We start from the raw sequence: 24170 nt of genomic DNA on the forward strand, positions 1-24170 counted from the left end.
TAACGGCTGGTTTCCATAATCGATAACATCCCTGTCCGTTTTATTTGCTGGAAAATTGCTCATTTTAATAAGAGACATACTTGGACATTTTGATATTTGTTACCGTTCAAATCCCAGGAAATGCAAAAAATAATAATAATGTAATGGATAATTGAGAAAAATGAATATATATATATATGAAGTTTAAACTGTAAATGTCATTGCCTATAACTTATAAATTGAACTGTGCCTTCAGAGTTTAATATACTAAACCCGTTCCTAAGGCAACAAGCAGAGGTTGGATTTGCTCACCTTGGGTGGGAAAACAAGTTTATTTCCAGACTAATCACATCCCAAGCAGCCCCACGATCTGGGAGACAACTGTCAGTTAATTTGAACGCTTTTCTGTTTTTTTCCTTTTTATAAACTCGACATGTGACTCCTCCTGGTTCTTCCTGTCTTATGTTTCTGTCTGTTGTCTGCAGCGTTTTCTCCCCAGTGCCTGTGCTGTTATGCCGGTGCACTAAAAAGTCCTGTCAACCCGTCAGACGAGTGAAAGGCAGCAACATCAATTTAAAACAAACCCCTCCCGTGCCCTTGCGCATCTCAATAACACATGCACACGCGTGTTTACTCAGTGTACAAGGTCACACACCAGGCACACATGCAAAGGCAGCACTGTCCAGCATTCCATTTGCCTGATCGATAAAAAGGAAAACAGAGTGATGGAAACGGGATGCACCGGAAATTGATTTATTAGTAGAAGGACATATTTGTGCATTAGCAAAGATAAGTCAAAAAACGGGAATAGCCATTAGGGTAAGGACGTGTCTGTGCACATCGCCCACCTCATACAGAGATTCTGCCTTTCTCTAATATTTGCAGAAGCTTGGATGTTTTGGGAGGAGTCCATTTTGGCAGCACCAGCCTCTCTAAATCTGGGACTAGGAGCCGAGCCGCTGTATCTCTCCAGCACGCAATGCATTTTTATCATTTTAAATCACAATCTTGGCTGGTTGTCGGGTGTGAAGACAGCTTTTCCTCCATCATACCTTTCTCTGCACTCCCCTTGTGAGCACGCACACACACACGCACACACACACACACACACACACACACGCACACAGCACTCATGCAGCAGCGACAGTGTCATCTGGTTCTTTCAGCATGACTTGACTCAAGGATCTTTAGTTGAGGCCAGGAAAGGCCACCAGGGGTGGAATGGGTTGCTGTCACGCACATCTAAGAATCTTTGATCCCATCCATATGTGTTTAAACATTCATACGTGACCATTAGCTTGTGGTAAGTCGGCTTTTAAAAGGGAGCCCCAGAGGAGGAGCCGCTGAAGTCGGGCTGGGAGGTCAGGGAATTCTGTGTCTGGCTTATTGTGAGCATGACCTTTTTATTTTCCAGCTACAAATTAGATCCAACTCAGACAGTTTGAAAATCTCTCCGGTTAGAAAAGTCAGAAAGGAAACGGCATGTGTTATTTATTTCCTCTGTAAGTGAGCTGCAGCCTCCTCCTGTTTACCTGTAGTTATCTCTAAAGAGCCAAATATTGTTCCTGGTGACCAGCAGCTACTGAAGGTGAGTCCGTCAGGTAATAGATTAGTTCCAGCAGCCCTTCCCTGATTGGCTGAGCCTGAGGTTATTCTCAGGTCTCCTGTGATGCTCCACATTCGTTTGATTCCAAGTTGCTTGAGACTTGAGTGACAGCCTCAAATTGCTGAGTTGAATGGAGGGTGTAAGTGGAGGTGAGGGTTCGACGCTGATTCGTGATGTATTCCATCACTCCTCCTCAAAGATGTGAAAAAGTGCTGATCATTGAAATATACTGAGAAGAAACCAGTCAGCAGGTCTTTGTGATGAATCTCAACTTTTTTGTAAATTAATGAATAAAGAGGGTTTAAATATTTAGTCATGCATATTATAGAGTTAATGGCAAATCCAGTGAGTGTATATTTTCTTATATTATTTAATTTTTTTTTATTATTAATATAACGTTCTGCATGTCTATCTCTCCTTTGCATTTCCATTACTTTCTTTGAATAAGGTACAAGATTTGATTAAAACACATTTTATCAAATCAAACATACTTAACATACTAAAAAAACATATGTTATTATCTTTACATTTAATACAATGTTAATATAAGTACAGTTACAATAGTAATGAGTTACAATAGTAGCAGGTGATGAAGATCCAAATACAATAGACAAATAAATTAATTATTACAGTTTTGAATTTTCATACACCAGAACATTTGAGTGTTTTCAAAGCCTTTAGAGATTTTTTCACTCTTAGATTATTATAATACGTACATGAAAAGACATTATGGGATTCGCTCATTAATTTATGTTTTTTAAGTTATAATGATGTCATCTGAATCTGTCTTTACCAACTCAAGCATTCGTATCTAGAGCAACTGAATCCACATCCACACGTTCGACAGCCAATCACACCCGAGGTTCTCTTTCAATTAGTGGAGCAGTGGAAAGTTATTAGCTGACATGTGGCTTTAATCTTCCCACTGTCAGGATGGGTTACCGCTGTGTAACATGGAGGCTAAATCCTCTCTGCATTGTCCGTTTATACTGTCGGCGCGTTCTTATCCAAATACAAGTGAACGGCCCAGAAACGAGCTTAGATCCTGACATCGGCTAAATTATAAGGAACTAATTAGCGTTGAATGCTGTCTGTGTAAAGCCCACAGTAGCGGCAAGGCGGCAGGGGAAGAGAAGAAGGACGCAAATAAATAAATGAAAGGTACAAAGAGGAATAAAGAGGGTTTCAGTGTAAGTACAGGCGAGCGTGATTCTGTGAGGGAGAGATGACAGGGAACCACCACTTATCGTGGCCGTCAATGCATGCAGGTGGTTTCAAATATTAACTTAACGCTAAATTAAATCCTATTAATACAGATCATAGATGTGAATTCAGTGTCTCCTCCCGCTTTGCTATGTTGCACGTGAAGAAGAGGGGGGGGGGTCGCTTCATTCACATGCGTGTAGCAGCACACACACGACTGAGGAACACTCGGGGTGCCTGACGGTCACATTCAATAATGAATCCATCGGAGTGTGGTGCGAATTATACACGCAAACTGTTCAGGAACACACACACTCCTGTACAGCGTGTGTGTGTCTGTGTGTGTGTGAGTGTGACTGTGTGTCCCCGGACTCCCTTCACTCCAGTGCGATGATGATTGGCTCTCTCCACTGGACTGACTCCACTCCTGCTCCACCATTCCACTCAGCACAGTGAGAAATCACCTAGTCAGTCCAGCACTATTACAGAGTAATTGGCCTTTTAAAGAGGGGCTCCACCATGTGAAACACTGTAACTGAGAATGATCCTCTCGCTGCTCCGTTCGCCCACATTTTGTCCTCCATCCCTCCACCCCTCCGCGTGTCCCTCCACCTCTCTCCCGGCCTCGACTCCTGCTCGCCGCCCTCCCTCCCTCCCTCCCTCCCTCCCCTCCTCGCCCGGCCAGCTGCTCTCAGTGTGTCTCTGCCGCTCAACATCGTGTTCCTGTTGCGCCCTGTCTTCTGCTGACTTGCGCCGACCTCTAAAAAGCCCCGGCGCTGTAGCTGCCCGCGTTACGGATCTCAGCGCCGAACAGCTCCTCGACTGGACACACACCAACTTTGTTTTCTGAGACGAGGGCGAGATAAGACTTTGGGGCCGTGATTCCGTGTCAGGGGGGGAGCAGAGATGGAACCGTCCACCCAGAAAGACCTGGGCAAGCAGCACAACAACACTTATAGAGACTCTATAGACTAAAAGAAGAATGGTGGCAAGGCCTAGACACCATCAGTGACTTATCATTACTAGAAGGGCACTCAAGGCCCGACCTGAAACCACTTTCTACTTCAATAGAGCCTGATTCTTATTTGGATCTGCACCAAATTGCATTCACTCCCAAATACAACATGCCTGATTATTTCCATTAAGATCCAGGAGTTATTCCCTGGGAAATGAATGAAAATGTGGAAAAAAATCCCCAAAATTATATTCCTGGATCCGTCCCCTGAATGGGAATCGCACCAAACTTTAATAGGTTCTTTCCTGATTGATACAACATCCTTATCCTAAGTTGTGTGGTGATCCGTCCAGTAGTTTTTGTGTAACTTACACAAAGACAAACAAATTCAGACCCCCTATCTGTCCGTCATTAAAACGTTTCAGTATTTGACTCCTATTTCCAAATTTGAGTGTTTTTCATCAGTGAAGTCTTATTAAGCATCTGTTTTTTCAGCAAGTGCTTCAATATAAATGTGTATGTTTTAACAGGGATTTACTGACAGATGATATCGACCAGTATCAGATCAGAGAAATCTTTAATTAGATACAAATGACAATTTTCTTTCCTTCAAACCCGCTTCTTTGCTCGACTCCTTGTGATATCTATTATTGGTTAGAAAATGTGGACATTATTTTTAATGATTCCCATGATCAATGTACAGCTGCAATGAACGATCTTTTTTTAATTATTTTTCCGATGAACTGGCTGATGACTTACTGTCGAGCGCAGAAGGTTGAAATCACATCACATGTTCTCAGCTCCCAGGGTTCTGGAAACATGCAATTTTCGTAATTGCTCATTTTGTTCAACCAATAGAAGCCGGGACTGAAGAATTGGCAATAATATAAACCGTTAACTGGCTAATGACATAGTTTGTGATTAATTCTGTGTAAATCAATTAATTAACTAATTGTTTCCCATTATCTTTAAGTGTGCGCTCTGCCAGTCGGCTGTGGCCACACCTATAGGAAGGGGGGTGTTACAGTGACACACACACAGAGAGCAAATTTGTCTTTTCTTCACAAAATAATAAATTACAGTCGAGGTTGGAGTCATTTGTCAAAATGTTAATGCGTATTAATATAACTCCCAAAGCTTTAGATTAAACTGGATTTTAACTGTCTCGATAAATGGATACCACAGAAATGAATCACAATAAATAAAGTGTGTGTGTGTGTGTGTGTGTGTGTATGTATAGAAGAAAACACTTTGAATGAACATCGATGTTTTACTGCCTTCACATTGAGAACACCATGAAGACAAAGTGCCTGATAGCTGAGCGTCCAAACAGCATCTAGTATCTCCTTACAAATCGGAGCTCACTTTACAGACGCCGTAAATCTTGATTTCAATGAATTCCCCGTCAGTTGCGATCGCACCTTGATCTCAGGTTCTACCTGAAAAAAAATTATGCTCATTACTTCAATTGTCGCCTCAAACGATTAATTATGGGGAAATTGCATAAGGATTCAATATGCAAAACCGATGTGTGTGCATGAGTCTCTGCAGCACGTGAGTCTGCAGAGGAGGGAGGGAGCTGTGAAGGAAGTGATAAGCTGGAGGAAGAGGGAGAGCGAGAAAGAAATGGGGGAAACGAGGGCGTGTGTCAAACACGTCAGTATATTAGCACACTGTTTGGCTTGAAGAGAGGCAGGAGGCCTCTGGAGGGACGAACTGCAGAGGTGTGTGTGTGTGTGAGAGAGAGAGAGAGAGAGAGAGAAATGGAGTGATTGAGGGGGACAAAAAACAGCAGAGCGAAAACCTGTTTTTTTGAATGCATGTGTGAGAGGGAGGGTGAGCATGTGTCTCGCTGTGTCCTAAGTGGGCACATGCGAGCTTCTGTGCATGTGACGTGTGCAGCTCCGGAGGTGCGGAGGAGGAGGAGGAAATCATTCTCTGACATAAAGCCCCAGGCCCTGAGAGTGGAGGTAGATGGAGAATGACATCTTAAATAGTATGCATCAACTGAAAAACCACGAGAAGGAAGACACAGAATAAACCTGCCAGCACCGGCTCCTGATTGAGAGGAGAGCTCAGCAGGAGTCGGGCCGGGGAACAGTAAGACCTCCTAACTGGGGCGGGAGGCCGGGGGTCTGAGCCTGGGCACACTGCAGGGAATACATTTCCCAGCAGGACCAGAGGCTGCGCAAACCCCCCCCGCCTGGTAACTCACTGAGGGACTGCACGTTAGGGCTGCCATGTTGTCACGGTGACCCTGACCTGCACACGCAGTAACAGGACGGATGGTTAGCTGTGGAGAGGTCCCACTTCAGATAAGACGATCTGAGTTCCAGCCTGTGTGTCAGTGAGTCGTGTCAACTTGTTCTTTAGCAACAGCTCAACATTAATCAGAGCCTCCAGGAACAGACTCTACTTAGGCCCAGTGGCCACGGGGGGGAATTGTAGGTCATTTGAAGTCTATTTTCTTTATGAACTATTAGGAAATATTTGTATTGTGAAGTACATTCAGAAATAATTTGAATCGTCACTATTTGCACCATTAAAGACTGCAAAAATAAAGAAAAGATAACTGTTCTTTACACTCATTTCCTGTCACACCCACAATTAATATTGGCTTTTTTCCTTTTCCATAACCACAATTCATTATCTTACAAAACCACAACAGGGTCATTTAATCAATTAGTGGATCAACAGAAAATGAATTAGCAACTACTTTGCTGGTTGAATAATATTTAGGTCAAATAAAAATTGCCAAATATTCACTAATCCCAGCTTCTTAAATATGACAATTTTCTCTTTATTTTTTGTTTATAACATTGTGATCTGGAAATCAGTGGGTTTTGGACTGTGCATCAAACTAAAGAAGACATTTTAAGATGTCTCTATGGACTTTGGAAACTGGTTTGGCATTTTGTAATTATTTTTTACATTGAGTAAATGAGGGAATGCTCGTTTAACCGATTAATAGCAGCCAGATTTGCCAGATTCCCTTGGTTTTGGCCGCTGCATGTGTCTTTACATGCTGACTCCTCCGAAAGAAACGGCCTTTAATTCACCCTCTACTTGGAAAATATCCAGTTCCTTTAATACCACCATGCATCAGTCTTTCTTTTCACAAAACTGTAATGGACTGCCGCATTAGAAAAACATCCGTGAGTATCTATGAACATCACCGTCATTAAATAAAGGCAATAAGATGCTATAGATTTTTCCCATGGCTCTAAAAGCTCGGTGCACGCTCCATGGGTCCCAGAGGAGGCGCCCTATGACGTAGCCTGTACGCCTACGTCCATGGAGCTCCTTCCTTTGGTCTCATCGCACACGTGTGGGGAGAGAACAGTCTGTTCTAATCTTCTTAGGGCGGATTTACTCGCCAGCAGACAAGTTGGAAACCTATGCATTCTGTAGCATACAAAAACGTGGATTCTTTAGTCTTAAGCCTGGATCGCTGCCACTGGATCAGATGGAAAAGAAAAAAAAAATGGGCTCAGAATGGATTTTTCTGACGCTTGAAGATGGCGTCTGTCTGTGCGATGACACAAAACAGGAAGGGGACGTCTCATCCCAGGTGGTGACGCACACTGTTGATTCAACCTGCCACCGAAGAGCGAGAGCAAAGGGTCGGCTGCAAGGTCAAGAGCTCTCAGTGCCAGCTCACAGACAGACACACACCACTATTCATTTAGAGTTGTGTCTGACTGATCCCCCACTCACTGTCACAATGAGTCGACAGAGAGGGTTTTGATGTGGTAGGGGGGGGGGTCTACCCCACAGCAAAACACACTCTTGCTTCTAGGCAGGGAGGAAGGACTTAAGGGGAAAGCGAGTAAAACTGAGGCCCCTGGTCTCCGAGCCGGGGAGAGAAAGGAAGAGCAAGAGAGCAGTAATACGTTTTCATCTGAAATATTAAAGCCTCCGCATTAATCTGTCTTCCTTCTCCCCGGGGTGCTGGTGAAGGCTCTGGCTGTCCTGGAGTTCCCTGGAAAAAAGGACAGAGACCGGCTACCTCACCTCCTCCTCCTCCTCCTCCTCCTCCTCCTCCTCCTCCTCCACCTCCTCCTCCTCCTCCTCCTCCTCCTCCTCCTCCTCCTCAGACCAGCCACTGGCTCCCCACTTCTCCTTTCACAAAGACCATTGAAGTGTTTGTGTGGAGTCGGGCTCCGTGCTGAGGTTTCCTGAAATGGCTGCTTAGGGCCGCAGACACTTTCCAGCCAAATTTAAAAGCAACATTTTATATTTATTCCTTCAGATTCAAAATGAGTTAGGAAGAATATTTATGATTTATGGCCATTTATCAAGGATTTAATCTGCTTTAAATGATCTAGAGTTGGAATTTATTGATGGAGCACCAAAAGCTATTCAGCCGATTGATGGTTTCAGTCCTTTGCACAGTCTCTGATCTCAGGTTCTTCTGCTGCAGTGGCGGGTCTAGGACTTTCATAAATCAGGGGCCATAAAGGGGGCCACGATTAAACAGAAGGGCCAATTATACGTCTGACATTCAAGCACAATTGCTGAGTCAGCAGAGTGCACATTAAAGTCCTTCCATGTTTACTGTTGTTTGCTCTTCAGCTGTAAGCAAAGCCACACATCACTGAAAAGGTTTCCAATAAAGTATAATATGTACTTTAAAAAAGCTTAGAAAACCAAAACTGTTAATAAATGACCATATTTAATGTTGGTAAATTGCTAGTATATTGACAGGGAACCCCTTCCCACCCAAGCCCCACCCCTAGATCTGACCCTGTTGTGATGCATTGCTGCCGACTCGACATTTTAAACATCCCTGTGGGATTTGCACCATTTAAAAAGACGAAGCGGGAACAAATCTGCAGGATAATTGATAATGACAAAAACTTAATTGCAGCCTAAATATTACTCAGAATAATATAGATGATTTTTGGACCCCTTCTTAGCTTCTGGGAAAATGTAAAACCCATTTTTTTTGGACAGAATGAATTAATCATTGAAAGAAATAGCTAATAATTAAAACAATTTATTTTTTACCCAAGTTGAGAAGATGAATATGGGTTCCCGATCAATACATTACAGCTGTAACAGTGATATGAAGCTTAATAAGGACACCAGTGCATTTTTTGACCATTCTTCATTATGAAGGAGGAGTTCTCTCTCGCTCTCTCTCTCTCTCTCAGCTGGATATATGGGCCCGAAAAACCCTTGGAGCTTTAACACCTCCTCTAACTGTTCTGCTGGCACCTGATGAAGGTGGTGGCACCCATCTCGCCTTTTATCTAGGCCACCAGATCCACAGCTGGACCCATCTGGCCCAGCTACATCTCCTCTCTCTTGTCTCTGCACACACACACATGCACGTGTGGACACAAGCGATATCTGCATGTACACACACACACACACACACTCACACACACCAGCTGCTGTGGATTACCAAAGAACAAGTGCGTGTCTATTTTCTGACTTATGCCCAGCCTTGCCCTGGACATGACCCAAAACAAAAGCACTGGCCTGTTTATTATCACATATTCTGTGTAGAATAAAGTAACAGTTTGTCGTCAACACCGTACATGTAATCCCACAGAATTTGGTCTAAAAACATAACGTTAATGCACAGAAGGGATGTGGCAAATCACGGAGCGTTTCGAAACCCCCTCAGCCGAGAAGAAAACCATGAATTATGCCTGGAGTTTTATTTTCTTATCAGATCGCGGCGTGACGCGGCCACTCGAGAGAATATGTGGCTTCTTTTAATTAAGAGGGGTTCCACGGGAAATCTGTCTGCCCTCACCTTCATCTATCTTCACTTGGCTCCACGCATTGATCTTACACACTGACCCTCCAATCTTCCAACTACCCAATCTCAGCTTAATCTTCATTATTCTCTGTAATGCCACAGACTCGTTCTGGGGCTGGGCCGTCAGCCTCATCTTCACTAACCCCCTCTCCCTCCCCGGCCTCTGCACACACTCAAACACACACACACACGCTCGCAAATGCCGACGCACACACTCGACAGACTCAGAGGGAACACAGTCCTTTTGTAAAACAGACGGTTTAGGAGTAACAACATGCAAAATAGTCACTTGGGTACCCGGCTCGAGGATTTTAAGGTTTTAAAAGCTACTACGAGCAGGGATAGGGTGAAACTTGTCGGACTGAGGCAACCCCAGCAATTGCTTTCCCACAACTGCAATAAAATATTCCATCATATCCCCGAAGCATCCCCGACTCCAGCTGAGTTCAAAGAGTATACTTGATGAGTGAGTGAGGAGCGCGTGTTAGTGCCTACAACGGCAGCGTCTCTCCAGTTGCACCGAGTCGTTCCATTCCATTAACAGCCGTCATGGAAAAACACACACAGGGTTGGCTGTTTCCATTTCCTCTGTGAGTATATTGACACACGGGAGAAGACGAGACATACGGAATGTACAAAACGCCACCACAGGAGAGTGTCACTCACATACTGGGGTTTTTATGTGAAAATATGATGATGACAATTCATGCAGCCACTTTTTTGGGGGGACAAAAACTCAACTCCAATCTGTGACTCAGCCGCCAGCGCTGAAATATATCTTCTTTTTTTTTTAAAGTGTCATATCAGGCACGGCAGTCGACAGTATAACCCATTTGCCTACAAGCCCCAAAATGCATCATTCTGCCGCATACTCACTCTTCAAAAGATCAAAACAGATTCCGCGCCTCGCTCTAGTTATATTCCTCTCAGGCTGTCGGTGACAGGTGTTTTATAGGGAGGAGCACTGTTGTTGTGGATGTCCTATCAATGATTCAATGCAGCACATTAGATGGAGGAGAGAGAGACAGCAAGAAAGATGTCTCAGCCTGGATGTTGGGATGTGTGTGTGTGTGTGTGGGGGGGGAGGACTTTCAATATATAATTCACTGCGTTGTCTGATGGGTTGGGTGTGAATGGAATGGAAGCTCTTTCCGTCTGGTGCAGATTCAGTGGTCTCAAACCTTCGGGCCACTTTGAGCAGCTACTGCCAAATGTCTTTTTGTGATCTTTTGATCCTCGTGCGGCTAAAGAGGAACAGAACTTCACACACACGCTAGGGCTGCTCGATTATGGAAAAAATCATAATCACGATTATTTTGGACAAAAAAGAAATCACGATTATTCAAACGATTATTAATATGTGCCATTATTTTTTTTTTTTTAAATGACTAACCGGAAGTACCAGTCACTTCCGGTTCCGGTAAACACCGATTACCGCTGCGTGTCTTATTCCTCCGTGAAACCATTCGGGATATTGGTGCTCAGTTATTCAAACCCTTAATGATGGCAACATTAACACTCTCCATAAAAAAACTTTGTAACTGAGAACTTTGAAATTTCCTCTCATTATTAATGAGAATTCTTTAGGGGAGGGACTGAATTGCGAATGCGCGTCTCTTTAGAAAAAAATGCCAAATAATCGTTTCAACTCGATTATAGTAGTTTGGAGATCGTTTGACCCAATAATCGTAATCAGGATTATATTTCGATTAATTGAGCAGCCCTAACACGCGCACTCACAAAGACACACACCAACAGGTCTCACACTTTTACACACAGATATTTACAATCAGTGGCGGTTCGTCATACAGGGCGCTGGGGCGCCGCCCACCCTACAATTTTGAGATGAAAAAAAAATAAAAATAAAAATGACATGTCAAAAAACATTATATATCAAATAATTTAATAAGAAATGTACTGTTTGAAAGCGTTAAATGTGTGCCGGAGACCGTAAGCCCCTGTCAAAAACCACTTAATATATTATATTTGGTAATATATTTGCCATTCATTATCACTGAGAGAGAAGCCACTCCTCCCTGTGGGCGCCGGGCAAGTGGAAGTCTATGGAAGCCAACAAAAGGGGCAGGAACATTTGAGCAAGGACAGCTTCTCAATGGCGGATGACAGTTCGAGCCATGGGCGCACTTCACTTGCGCCTAGAGCCAATGAAAGGGTTTCTTATACATCATGCTGACAGGACTGTCCAATCAGAGACCTTATCACTGATCTACAGGAGCTGCATAGTTAGCAGATACTTTTAATCTGCACGGAGGTGCAGCTCCGGTCCCGGAGCACTGAGTGAGACAGGTAGAGGACAGACAGTGGACAGATAGAATCATTGTTGTTTACTGTGTCGTGTGTGTAGTTTTATCGATCAGTAATAATCAGCTGAAATTTTTAACCACATGTTAACGTGCATGGGGACGTGCTCCTCCGGGACCCCGGGGACGTCCCGGTCTCGGTCCGGGGACCGGAGCACCCCGGAGTTTTTTTTTTCTCATTGCGGTGGGCTATTTAAACCGCGCCGCCCAAGTGCGCCCCCCCCCAAAAAAAGTGTAACCAGCCGCCACTGTTTACAATAACTTGCTCCTGCATTTAACTTGAAACCACAGCAGGGTGTTATCAGTACCACTCCTTAAGGTAGCTCCATCAACTTGCTACAAGTAATCCATGATATCCATGAGTTTAATAAAAACATTATATAAGGCTAAAATAATAGTTCGGAACTTCTGATTCACCAGTGTAGTCGGAACCAAAGTCACAGGTGTATAAGTTGCCTCAGGCCATGATACGGACCAATTGGCTAAAATGGGTTTAGTCAAAAGAGCTGATCTCTGTCTTTATCAAACAAACCATGGTTCAGATCATTTATAATGATTTGGCACATGCACGCACATCCACGAGCCAATCAGTGTCAAGCATAGGTGACAACAGGGTAAACGTATGTCACAGAAAAGCCTTAGAGGTCAAAGGTTAGAAAAATACATGAGGGAAGGGGAGACTGGCTTAATAGCACAACCCGGCCAGATGAGCTGAATCTATATGAAAACCAAAACTCCTCCCATCAGGCTCCTCGTCCCACTCACCACTGACAACCCCAGTAGGCGACTTTCAATCACACCCTGCTTACCGTGGCTCCATCAACTTGCCGTGAGTCATCCATGATTTCCATGAATTAATACAAACATCTGGCACATTTAAATCCAAGGCCAAAACAATATCTAATGACGTTAAACACGACGGCTGATAAATGTGTTTGCTCTGCATTGATTGTCCCCGAGTGACGATGCACTGTACAACAACAGCTGTAGCATCACTGATTATGAACTATTCTTATGTAGCCTTCAAACAACCTGCGGAGAGGGGGCGCTTAATATAGTGAAGTGTATGAATGTCATTCCTGTTTGCCATCTTTTCTGTTAAAAGCAACTGGCAAAGCTGCACAGTCCAGTTTGTGTGTTTGTTTGTGTGTGTGTGTGTGTGTGTGTGTGTGTGTGTGTTTGTTTGTGTTAATCTGCAAGCTTGGACAACAAATCCATAGAACAGACCAATGTAAGATGGCAGATTAGGGGAATATGAAACACACTGTGGAGTGAGCGCTAGGCAAGGGCTTTTGTCTTGTTATCTTCGGGAGTGAGTTGACATTATCCCCATGGCTAAGGTTTTACCATGCATGGATTACCACATGAGACAAGCTGTGCACACGCCCCCAGGACAATAACACGGGACGACCGAAGTGGAGCCTCCCTCTCCCTCTGCACGATTCGTCAATGCCATGATCGGGTCCAACCTGGGCCACCGACAGTCCATCTTTCAGTCTATTGAATAATCTGACACTTCAAAAACCCCGGGACAAGATGGTGTTCAGTCCATGACGCCAGGCGAAATCGATACACGCATGTTGATTTCTAACAACACAGTTAGTGAGCAGAACATTAACCAAAAAGCAAACCGCCCGGGGTAAAAGGTGGAGCAATCTAGCATGGCTAAAAAGTCATGTGATACTCAAAAGAGGGACCACAACAGAAATATACTGAAAGTAAAAAAGATGAGATGAAAGCTGACAGAAATAGACTCACTGAAGCTGCCTCCATAAAATCTCTGTGGGAGATAATTCTACAGTTTGGGAGCAGAGTTTTGCATCTCCAATTTTTTCCTCTCCTGGTTCCCGAGATCTAACGAATCCACAGAGGAGGATTTCCAACCGATAGCGGACAAACATAAAGCAGAGCACGGAGGCCGCCCTGTTGGCTGAACCTCAGCCACTTAAAGCTTTATGTACATTCGAAAGCACTTTGAAGTTTGGTTCTAATGATACATGGAGCCAGAGTTCTTCCAAAAACACGGCGTGCTGCGTTAAAATAGCCCGTCACGCCGGATCAGCTGGTACGACCGGCTCTTGTCTGATCGGGAGTCGAGCGGCTGCGTGTTGAAGATACAGACGTTTAAGGTGAGAGGAGCACGTACCAGTTTCCTTTAAATAAAACGTCCTCTATGTAAATTCAGTGTACGACTTCAAACAGAACTTAAAGAGCCACTGAACACTTTCATGTGCTTTTTGAGCTGAAAGCTAAATTATACGATGCTGGTTTTAATATCACGTGTATGTATTCTTTAATTTGTTTAGAACAACTCTACAGTTTCAATCGGTCTTGGATCTTGCCTGGATCAATGCTTACATAGAGGCGACCTATTGAGACGTCTCTACGCATGATATTTATATATATATTTGAAAAGTAAACTCCAATTAAAGGTGGGAATCTGAAAAGCTGTGTTCATGTTCATGTTCTTTGCTGACACTAAACCTGGATTCAGAGATGGCTCCTCATCCTCCGTGTTTTCAAACAGAGCTGGTTCAGCCCCGGCTCTTCCCTCACACACACACACACACACACACACACACACACACACACACACACACACACACACACACACACACACACACCGTTTGAACCGCCACATGTGCCAGTCGCCTGTGCCAGCGGTTTGAACGGCTCGGGATCACCACGCTCCTCAGAAACGGTTCCTTCAGCCCCGGTTGTGTCAGCACCGGCCAAACGGCTCAGGACAACTGTGGTGTTGGTGGTCACGAAGGGAAAGAGGCCATTTTTGAATTTCCAGGCAGAGGCACTTCAGCCAAAGTTTTGGGCTGAAGTTATACTTTCAACATCACTGGTAGAAGTATAGGTCTACAGTAAACAGTACAATAGTTGTTAAATAATTTTAACTTTACATTTGCTAGTGTCATATTTCTATGAATGATGAACGATGGCTGAATCTCTTCCGGTACACTTCTAAGATGAGAGCTCTCATTGGCGGTGCTCTTCATTCGCTGGTGAATGAAGAAACGACATGAAGAGGAGCTGAGAGCCAAGAGGGTGCCTTAAAAATAGAGAACAGGAGGATGAGAACACAAAAAAGGAGAACCTAAGTATAGAAGCATGAATAATAGTGGAAGAGAGAGAGACGGAGGTGACCTCGATCTCTTCATCTCCACCTCCATCTCCACGCAGCACAACGAGCCTCTCCATCTCAACCAGGGCACCATGGCACATTTCCCGTCACCGGGGGTGGCAGCAGGCCACACATTGCAGTGAATCAATCCAACTGCTGCAACCTCCGCAATCCACACTTCTCCTGCAGGCTCGTCATGCACCCAGATGCTCTGTGCGAAGCCGGGCTGCTGAGAAATCGTGTTCCACATGCCGTGCATACCTCAGTTGGAAGTCGTGACTTTAAATATCTCTCCGTGCCGCAAATAATCGAGGGTTTGGGTCCAGACAAGTTTGGAGGACGGGATGCAACACTTTCTAAAATTGCAATTCACTACTGGAGGCTTATAAGATAAGTGCGAGGTTCGTATTAGACAGAATGAGATTATTTTTTTGTATAAGTTGTTTCTTGGGTATCAAAAAATGGAAAAAGTATTTTAATATGAACTAAACTACATTGTGTGCGTGTCCTCAAATCTTCCTCACGCTCCTCTGCGTTTATAACTCCTCCCGCTGCTTTTAAAATGTTGCTCTGAAGCATTTGTGGCCAATAAATGTTTTTTAGGGTGGTTAATGGAGGCTTTAAGGAGCCACCACAGCTGTAAGCCCCCCCCAAAATGACATCATGTATTCAACTGAAGCGCCACAAGACCTAAATCACACGTGGCACTGTACTTGTGTTGCCACTTGCTGTCCCCTGGTCATCAGATTGGCTGTTATTAGATTCATCACATTCCACCCAAAACCTGCCTGAGAGCCGCACACACACACACACACACACACACACACACACACACACACACACACACACACACACACACACTCACCCCCATCCTCCTCCTCTCCACATTATTAGTTTGCAAATTGATAACGGAACCAGAGACCCCGCAGGGTCGGTAATTCAATATTGGGATCTAACAGTCTGAGATCAGATATGATGGACTGTAATCCTCTCTGCAGCACCACAGCCACATCGCACTCGGCCACTGTATCTGCGGCCCTCGAGCTGTCTGCGAGTCACTGTGTTCTCCGCACACGAATGAATGAACGGGTGCGCGAGTGAAGGAATGAATGAATGACTGACTGAATGACTGAATGACTGACTGGGCTCTTTGTTGGATTAGAACCAGGCCAGTACCGAGGACCCAATCGCTGAGCCACAAACAAGCACGGTGGAAGACGACTTGTGGGTAAGTAGCCGTGACAGCATGTGATTAAAATGAGCGAGGTAGTGAGAACTCCCCCAGCACACACACACACACGCACACACACACGCACACACACACGCACACACACACACACGCGCACACACACACACACACGCACCTGCACACACACACACACGCACACACACACACACACACACAGACATCACCTCCACCATAAAACCCAGTATTTAAAATCGTTCTCTACTCTTCATTTCCTCCAATTTGAAAGGATATAAAGTGGGGGAGTCATGAAGACTAGAAGGATCTCACTGTTTACTTTCAATTAGGATTATTTCTATCCTTGGGTCAGGAACACTTTTATTTCTCAGTGGGAGCATCAGGAAGCTTTAACTCTGTGGGGGGTTCCAAATTTATGACAAGGGATTAGCAGGAGGGAGAAAAAGCAGAATATGAAATCCAAATGTCTTACAGTTTGAGTGGCCTCAGATTTCTAATAATAAGAAAGGTCACTTATGACTATTGGTCCCTTTGTACAGTAAAATCCTGAACCATGTTTCTGCCATTAGACCACCGGGCACGGGACATCTCAAGCACTTCATAAAAAGGAAAGCTTCATCAATTATTCACACTTCCGGCAACACACGTTCCACGTTTCTCTTCCCATACATTAATATTTCAGCCAGTGCACCCCCGCCCGTGCCTCTTCTTCTCTGTGCCACCTCCAGGTGGACATTTTGTCTACATAAATCACACTGTGACATTAAGAAGCCCTAAGATGGCCTCAGTCACTACTTATAGCAGGCGGGCGTCTCCACCGCCGATCCACGAGTCCCCTGACTGCTGCCGGAGAGTCAGTGCCAATGTCACCGGGAAGCAGGAGATAAACTTCGCAGGATATCCGTTACAGCTACGACACGATGTTAGCTTCAGTGGTAGGCCTGCGTGTGCATACACTACATGAAGAGGAATGGAATGGACACCACTTTTGTAATTTTAGACAGAGCTGGTTGGATTATGACTCATGTTTCAAACTTGAGAACAGCAGCTGAAGTTGTTTGGACTTTTTCCTCTCGTGCATTGAACAGTAGTAAATAATGAATAAATGAATGTCAAATATTATTATACATTTTATATATATAGCACCTTTGAAAAGGTTTTGACAGCAAAGCAAAAGGCAAATAGAAGAGATATAACAATCGGCAGGAAGTAACGTGACATGAAGTCCAGACATTAACTCTGAGGTGGTCAAAAACTACGTCACAAACTTGATCACATAAAAGCAGCAGATGGACATAAAAAATAATAATAAAAAGAAAATAAAAAGCGACAACATCACATGAAAGCCTGTCTATAAAACTGGGTTTTAAGAAGCGATTTAAACGAAGCCACTGACTCTAGGATCTCCTCAGGTGGGTCGTTCCAAAGCCGAGGGGCCACGGATGGAGCTTTGGTGCCATAATTCAAGCAACACGTGCAGGGAAACAGAAGCCAGAGAATTTAGTTTCTTGAGGCAAAGTCCCTCCGGAGGCACTCGGTCTGCGGCCTTTTAGCACCCCCAGCAAGCTCTGTGTGCTTTAGGTCGTAAAGAGGTTAAGGTTAGGGGAAGGGGTTGTGGTTAGGGTCAGCCAATCTAACTGAGGGAGGAGGGATATGTACACACCCGGGGGGGGAAGTGTTGCCTAAGAGGCTCAAGTCAAGGATCATATATCCCTTGTGTGACTGGACAATGAGGCCGACATGACATGTTTTGGCAGCAGCTTCACCTTCATGAAGACCATTTTCTCACATTCTCACGTTAACCTGTCATTGCCGGATTTGTTTCTCGCTTGCATTCTCCCATCGGTGTTACACAGTTTGATAATAAATACCGGACAAACAGCAGAGGCTAGCGCAACTGCTGCCAACTAACATCACACTCGTTCTTGATTAATTCAGCCATTATTTCCTGGATTTATCTTGTAGCTGTTTTATATTTATACAAACGAAGCCTGGAATCATTTCCCAGAGGCGAAGGGGGAACCATCACACAGATACCCAGACTGTGGAACCAGAGATAGACATAATTTTCTTTGTGAGAAATTAAACGCTTACCCGATTATGAAAAAAGTCACCGATTAATTTTCCGGACACGAAAAACAAGTTCACCTCCAACAAAAGTAGAAAAATAATCTTTCAAATGCCTGCTTTCTTCATTGTATTTATGTGAAAATTATCTTCCCCACACACACACACACACCTATGGCAGCAAAAAATTTATAATATATTACAGGGCACTGATTTACATAGACTGCTGATTCAGTTCTGCATAGGATACATCATGCAGACATTGTGGTGACAGGATTGAAGTGAAATACTTAAAAAATTCAAATTCGGATAATACCTTGGGGGCAATCTGCATAAAAATGAGAGATAATAATAGAAGGAGAAGAATGGTGGATCCGTACTCCTGGCGGATGCTCTTATGGTTTTTGACAGTCTTTGCCCCCATAAATTCATTTTTTTCCAACACACCCTATTTCCGTCCTCCCGCTCTCCCTCTCCTTCCCTCTCTCTCTCTCTCCTTCCCTCTCTCTCTCTGAGCACTCGCGGCTCCCTCCCTCCTTCTTATCGATTGTGTGAGGTTCAGTGGGTAGAGCAGGGCACCAGCAATGGAAAGGGCACGGGATCAATTCCCACAAAATCTCGAGCATTCGCCGGGCTGTCACTCTGGGATAATTTGTCTGCAGGCTTAGCCCAGTGAAAACACTGATGTATTCTGCTTTGTAATTGGTGCCCATCAGTGTCAAGTGTCTCTGCGAGCAAGACGTCCGGGGTCATCGCTGCAGAACTCGGGCACGGTTTTGTTAATTTGCATGTGCAAAGTAAATCCACACATCTGCTACCGTCTGAAGAATCTCAGCTACGCCAGGAGAAGAATGTCTGATTAAATGGGGGAGAAGAACCAAAGGCTCTTTTCAGTTTTTTCAGATTGCATATGAACACGATAAGAGGAATACTGGAGGCAAACGGGCGCACAGGCGGAAAAATAACACAAAGCATGTCTGTAGGCATGGTTTTTTAATAATGCCTCCTTTACCATGATTATATGAATAACTTCTGACATTAATTAACATTTTGAAAGACCTCCTCAATTGATTTACAGTGGCCACCAGAGTCATCAAGTCATTCCCAGGAGCAAAGCATTATTCAATTAAAAGTAAAAGAGGTGTATTAGTCAAGATGTTAACTCAATGCTGCTGTTCTGAGGGGTTACAACAACAAGAGTCGAGTAGATCTGCAATTAAATATAATATCTCCTGGTAACGTTCAGCTCTAAATGATCTGAATCCGACGACCAAGAGCTCTGCATCCAAATGAGGAAGATACAGTAATTGTAAATGGGTGCAGCTGCAAATTTCTGGCCCAGCCACAACGAACGGGCCGAGCATGTCTCAGGAGAGACAGAGGGGCCTTAGAGACAGCCTGGCAAATCTGAGGCTGACCTCCCTGGAGAGAGAGCGAGAGAGAGGCAAACTGGATTTATATCTTTGTTTTTAATCCCCCTTACACGCTCCACTGGTCCTACAGAAGTACTTTGTGCGGGCCTCATGTATAGTCGGCTCAAAACACAGAGGCCTGCGCGTCGTGAAAAAACATCTGTTATTTTTTGATGTGACATCAGAGACAACGACTATGTCAGTCTCCTGTATTTTTTCTGTCTGGGGAGAAAAAAAATATCCGGCCACGCTTTTGAATTCATAGCTGTCCGGTGCCAGCACATTATTCAGACCTAAAATGCCATTTTGTTAACGCCCCAGTTTTCAGTATGACATTGTTAAGCTGTTTTCTGTTTGGGAGGGAGGTGATTTTGCGCCGACCAATCACAGCGACTATTAAACCATCTGCAGATGTCACTTTTTTGGAAACGCAGAATCTGTGTCGGCCGAAGAAAAGTCTGCTTAAGTGGGCCGGCCGTTCACAAGGCTATCAAATTTGTTTATAATGCTTTATCATTTTATAGGATGGAGAAGTGATAACGCTCTTGAGAATTCAGTAAACCATAAAGAAAAAGCTGTGGACAGACAGTGGTGGGATGTAGGACTAAGTATAAGCACAGCAGCCTCCTGACTCATTTCCTCAGGTGCCAAAGGAGCCAGATGATAAATTAAACCCACAGGGAGAACCGCAACAACACTTTTTCATCTCTTTTAATGCCTTTAGTGCACAGCTGCTCTGATTTAATAGCTGTTGTTTCAGTCGGGTGATTTACAGCAGCCTTGATAGCAGTGTCACTTTCCTCCTCTTCTGTTGGATGACACTCCCGAAATGAGTCCAGCAGCACACAACTGACTCGGTTGTTTCTCCCAACTGTGGACGTTCCAGCACCAGCTCCTCTGAACGGCTCGACAAAGAGTTTGAATGTGACCGGCGATTTTCACAAGTCTGGACTCAGGCTGGTGAGATGTGCAGGGAATTACAAGCACGCTTTGCAGAGGGAGATTTCAGTGTGTCTTAGAGGCGGACCTGAGCCAACACAGCTTCCCATGGTTTCCCAACAGGCATTTACTGTGCACTGCTCCGTTCGCCTGCTATGTCTCCACTTCTGGGCCAATGGGGTTTGAATGTAGAGAATAGAGCCGGATACACGAGAGCCTCAAACGCATCAACCATATGATAGATTCATGAGTGTGGGCACACGCATGCTACATGCCTGTGTTTGTGTGCCAGATTTTCTGCATCTGCCCATATTTATGAGCATAAATGCGAGCTGCGTCGCTAACATATAAAAAGGAGGAAGAAAACATAAAAACAAAGCAAAAAATAGATGGAGGGATACAATGAGGCCCAGAGCAGACCCAATAACCGTGGGGAAATGGCGAGAGAGAGTGAGAGCGAGGGGGAAAAACAGAAAAACAAAAGGAGTAGGTAAAATATGTCCTTATCCCCTGAGGACAAAGCTTGTCTTTCTTCCAGGACACAGAGATTCATTTAGGTCTTCACCGGGGATGCAGGAGCAATAGCAATGAGCGGAGAGGGGAGCGGAAATCAAGTTACTGCCTCCTCTTCGTAGTCGAGATTATCTGAACCCAAGACCGCACCTGAAGCCATGTTTTATCGAGCGCTTCATCATCAGCGGAGACGTTGTCTTGTGCGTCATTACCGAGTGTCATAAACTCTCAACTCTACATACGATTACAGCGGCCTCGAAACGGAAGAGGCTGCATTCAAAATCCAGAGTTAGCTTCATGAAAAGCTGCGTTAGCGTCGTGGGTATAAGATATGAACGCCGTACACCAGGGTCATGTAAATAAATATTACCGGGACAGGGGTGGTGAGGATTCAAGTTATATCCAGTGCAAAAAATTGCCTCAATATCAACAGTGTCAACACGAGGAGCAGAGTAGAATAGCCTGACTGTCAGCGGTGCAGGTCCACAGTGAAAACTACGAATTAATTTCTCGCCATATGCTCAAAATGTTACTGTTGTTGGACTTAATTGCATGCAAAGCCTTTACAAACCCTGGGAGTGATGGAACATGATAGTGCAGTTGTCTGTTTAACAAAACCAGTGGATTCACAGCAGAAAAAACAACAGTCCAGGCACCAATTTGAAAATAATCAACTGGTGAATACAATCAGCAATGATTTTCTTGAGGTTGAGGAAACAGAATTCTTCAAAGGTCATAGTTACAACTTCATGTAGTGACTGACAGGCGCAGAACCACAGAATATTTTGCAGGAAGTGTTTTTATCAGCGACACTGACGTCATCTGTTATGTCCAGTGCTTATCAAAGAGCTACAATAATGATGGCTGTCATGGTGATGCTATTGGAAAACAGGACAAGGGGTTGAGAGCTCACAGCTTCCATTAGTTCATCTTATATTCTGGGTCCAAGCTATTTTATTACAGATTTTATCTCACTGTGCCAACTTGGAGGTTTGTAAAGAAGCATCTCTATCGATTTAAACATTCAGTGAGCATAGCCAAGACATTTTTTCAGGGACAAAGACATCTGTTGCCTGACAGATGAAGCATTCGCGAGGTCGACATACATGAGGTCAACATGGAGGATGGAGACCGAACCAAAAACATCAGGCACCCCAATTTTATCTTTTTTAATTTCTTAAAGCTGTCAATAGCTGAGGGAAATTTGACTAGGTGTGCTTTAGCTTTTCGAGGCTGTGTCCTTCCATGGTACCCAGGACAGACAGATGCTTCTTCCTGATGTTCACACGAGGGGGGGTGCCCCGGTTTGGCAGCGCTCAGCCGCTCGGCAGCTCTTTGTGGAGTGACGTAATTGACTCTGGAGATTATGCTGCAGGAGGAGTCTGAGGATTCTCTGTGGCCATTTCCATACTTACGTCACCATTAAAATCAATGCCATGCTAAATTCAAGCTAACCGCAGCCAGTTGGGAAATAAAGCCGTTCAACTACCAACAGAGTATATGTGGCTAAACATCAAATGCTCAACCAGCAATACTGGAAATATGTTTTGACCTGAGGTAAAGAGGAAAGAAATAACGTCACTTGATCCCCGTTTCCTTGTTGAATCGATGCCTGTGACGCGTCCAGCAGATAAACGAGAGGAATCAACTGGAACCGCCGTCCAAGCAAACGATCCACACCAGAAATGTGGGGTAATGGTTTCAGATTTCATATTAATGTTTTGTCATTGCCCTCTAGAGCACTTTGCTGAAAAAAGAGAACAGGAAACTGATTATTAAATAATCCGCTCGCGTGATGGATCCATTGACTCATATTTTTTGCAGGGTCATGTTGATCACACACTTGTTTGTTACTGGATTTCTTCTTGTTGCAACGACAGGAAGCTGAGGTGAAAAACGCAAAGTAACGCTCGAATGACCCTGAGCCAAAAGGCAGAGTTAAATCAGAACTGCAAAATGAAATCTCGTGTTCCAGCCAAATTTGGTGAAAGAAAGAAAAGTGAGAACCTCGAGTTGGAGAGGAACCAAATATCTCACAGTCATATCCAGTCAGGAGTCAGGACTCCTCTCACATCCTGCCCCGCCTTCTTCGGAAAAAAAATATCTTGTGATGTTAAAAAACATGTCCCTCGTGGAATAAATAATCAGGAAGCCTTCCTTCTTTACACAATGCTAAATATGCAAAATTCACAGCTCCTCTGCTATAAACCCTGTATCTCCCTCAAGCCTTTCCCTCACTTAGCCCGTTCCATCTGCCATCTCTCTCTACTCCCAGCTCCCACTCTTCATTCCCCTGCTTTGTTATGCCTCCCGCATTCTCTTCCTTCCTTCGCCATCATCCCCAGCTTTGTGTTGTATTTCAAAGTCTTTTTCCTCCTTTTCCTCCATTTCCAATCTTGTCTTTTTCCACTTGCTTCTAGAACCTTGCTCTCATCCCTGTGTCTGTTTTTCCCACTGAGCCCTTCTCGCTTCTCTCTCTCCCTCTCTCTATCTCCCTGCAGTGTGAAAACAGTACCTGCGACACTCTGCTCCCAGTATCCTCTCATCTAAATGGGTTGTGTGGCCTTGCTGTATCTGATTCCTCTAGACAGGAGGTGAGAGCTAACCTTCCTCCCACTTCCACACCTCACCTGCTCCTGTTATTTGTTTTAATAATAACAATTCTGGCTAGCTTTGTGTAGCAGACAGAACAAAATGAATTCTACTGGATGGAGCTGTGCCTTTAATGGCACTTAAAGCAGTGTGTGGAAAAAAAAACTCCTCCGGAGGTAAGATTCATATCGGATTAATGCACAAGTAAAAGATAAAGACGAGAGGGGTGAAAATACTGAGAATATCCCCTGATATCTGCCTGTGCTAATGAATACGATTAATGTTAAGCTGCTGGTGTATCCACTTTCTATGTAGATATGAAGAGAAATCATTTATATTCAGAGATCATGAGTCATATCAGAGCATATTTCCTACCCAAGCATATAGTTATATGATAACGCGTAGCTATAGTGACAGAGTTATTATTACAACCGTAAAGGCCCAGAAAAGAGCTCTTGGGAGACCCTCATCTC

General features: G+C 44.2%; 1 protein-coding gene across 1 annotated transcript in view; it reads right to left on the reverse strand.

Moving 5' to 3' along the window:
• Positions 1-24170, reverse strand: part of nrg3b (neuregulin 3b) — a 186539-nt gene that overhangs the window by 161362 nt on the left and 1007 nt on the right. The gene's annotated exons all lie outside the window — the stretch shown is intronic.

Source organism: Limanda limanda, chromosome 21 (assembly GCF_963576545.1).
Source record: "Limanda limanda chromosome 21, fLimLim1.1, whole genome shotgun sequence".
NCBI lineage: Eukaryota > Metazoa > Chordata > Actinopteri > Pleuronectiformes > Pleuronectidae > Limanda > Limanda limanda.